We start from the raw sequence: 2,265 nt of genomic DNA, 5'->3' as shown, positions 1-2,265 counted from the left end.
TTTGTTTTTACTCGTGTAAAGGATGGACATTGTATCCCAAACTATTTAATATTGCTATTTATCAATATCAGTGCTGTCTATAATGGCAGCTATATATGTTTAGCTCTACCAAACAGAAACAAATTCTTAGAGGTATCTGCGGCACGCCCAAGCTGAAAGAAAAGTTATTGCTATGCACTTTTTCTATTAGGTTTGTCTGGATTCAGCTTCAAACCAGAGGATGAGCGAAATCTTACAACAAGAAAACATGTACATGTCATGAAACTAATAGAGTCAACTTAAAGGGGCCAAAAACCCCGACTTGAAATATTTTATTGTAAATAGAAGGATATTTAGTAGTTTGTGTATATAATCTATCCCGACTATTTTATTCTTTGCATCTGCTGTATTTGCACAAAGATTTCATTAAAAAAATACTGTCCTGTATTCCGAGATCGAAAGGAAAGAATCTGCGTCGAATTTGTTAACTCCCTTCCATACAAACAGGATGTGACGTCAGTTGAGACGATTAACGTACAAAAGTCATATTCAGTTTGTGCAGCGAAGTGTCAAGTAGAAACAAGATGGTTCAATGCGCAGCTCTAAATTGTGTGAATAATAGGAGTTCCGGACAGAAGATTAGTTTTTTTTTAACATTTCCAAAGACCCTAAAATGAGATCTGTATGGGCGATCAAATTAAACAGAGAAGGCTTTATGTCAACTCAACACACCAGGTTGTGCCAGAGATATTTCGAGCTCGATTGTTTCTCAAAAGATCCGAGACTCGCGCTAAGTATTGGGTTTGAACCAAAAAGTTTGCGCTTGAAACCTGATGCAGTGCTGACTCTTTTTGATTTTTTCTACTCCGACAACAAGACAGAAGATGGGAAGCAAGCCGGCGAGTCGTAGTCGACATAGGTCAGGGAGTAGAGCTATACAGAAGAGGAGAAAGCTTGAGGTAATAAGCTTTTTTTTTTAATTGCTTATCTGGCAGATAAAAAAAAAACGGTCTGCCCACATCTATGCTGATGTTAGCAATGACCAAACGGCAATATGGCAATAAATATCAATATTGAAAAATATCAATATTAAAACAATGTGTCTTGCAATGAAAACAGTAGGGTCTGTGGTAGTCGACAGAGTTCAAAATAAAGTCATTGACGGCAGCTAATGTACTTTAGTTTCAAGGTTAACGTCATATCAATGGCAGGAATGATTCCATTTATTTTAAGATTGAATTTATAATTAAAGGGACTTAATTTATTCAATGTTCCTCTGTCCATTGAAATTGTTTTGTGTCAACCAAATATGAAGAGTAGTGGAAAAAAATTAACAATTTTTATTTTTATTTTTTTCCTAATCAGATCTTGGCTGAGATTACAGCTGATGTCACCCATATGGAGAGTGTGGATCAGACCTTTACAAAAGTGTTATTGCAGTCACAGTATGGGGTTAGTGATGAAGGCAAAGCACCAACACAAGTCAGCTACCGTAAGGGTCAGGTCCACAGGGAGACCCAGACAGACTCCTGTATCTCTTTGATATAAAAGTGTGTACAACAATATGTACCCTTGGAAAGATTTTCAGTTAGCACTCAAACATCATACAACTTAGTTGTAAGTATTACAGGTTTATGTGTATATGTAACATCAGTAATGATACTCTCCATTTCTTCACTACGTTCATCCATCTATAACATTATCTCCTCTTTAACCTGTGTGTGTAAATGGACTTTCATCCACATGGTAAACATTGTTTTCGATATAAAAATAACACAACTGGAATCAAATAATCAAGTAAAGTGGAGGTTTTTCTAAGCTAGAAGGGTGTTGTGCATGTGTGCGTTTGTGTCGGGGTTGGGGTGGTGTGGGTGGGGTTGTGTGGCGGGACATAAAAAAAGAATCCAGTAAAACTTAGTCAAAATATTTGTGATGGATTAAATTGAAGCTATTTGTGATAATATAGAATTAATAATCCAAACTCCGAAAATCCGATTTTCACTCTGTCTAATGTAAAATTATGAACTGTGAAAATCTGAAATATCGGTCTGTCTAGCTTAATAGCTTGTCATCACGAGTTTATTTCCATTTAACCTTCATCAGAATTATTCGAATCCAACCCAGACAAATGGGATCTACTCTCATGTAATATAGACTGTATTTTACTTTTCCTCTCAGAAAATGCAGGTTATAAAAATGACAGTTTCAATCTTATTTCTGAAAAAATGTTACAACCAGTACAAATGATCAAGTGTTTCAGCACATGACATGCCCATTCATGGAAAA

At 35.9% G+C, this 2,265-nt stretch overlaps 1 long non-coding RNA gene across 1 annotated transcript; it reads left to right on the top strand.

The window, feature by feature from the left end:
* Positions 1-580: 580 nt before the first annotated feature.
* Positions 581-1,821, top strand: LOC149808280 (uncharacterized). The gene is made up of 2 exons (XR_016419783.1): positions 581-938; positions 1,345-1,821. It is a non-coding gene; the product is annotated as an uncharacterized LOC149808280 (long non-coding RNA).
* Positions 1,822-2,265: the final 444 nt, after the last annotated feature.

Source organism: Sinohyriopsis cumingii, chromosome 1 (genome assembly GCF_028554795.1).
Source record: "Sinohyriopsis cumingii isolate HCF-2022 chromosome 1, ASM2855479v2, whole genome shotgun sequence".
NCBI classification, from domain to species: Eukaryota; Metazoa; Mollusca; class Bivalvia; order Unionida; family Unionidae; genus Sinohyriopsis; species Sinohyriopsis cumingii.
Note: the sequence above shows the minus strand (reverse complement) of the source record. Positions and strands in the feature narration are given on the sequence as shown.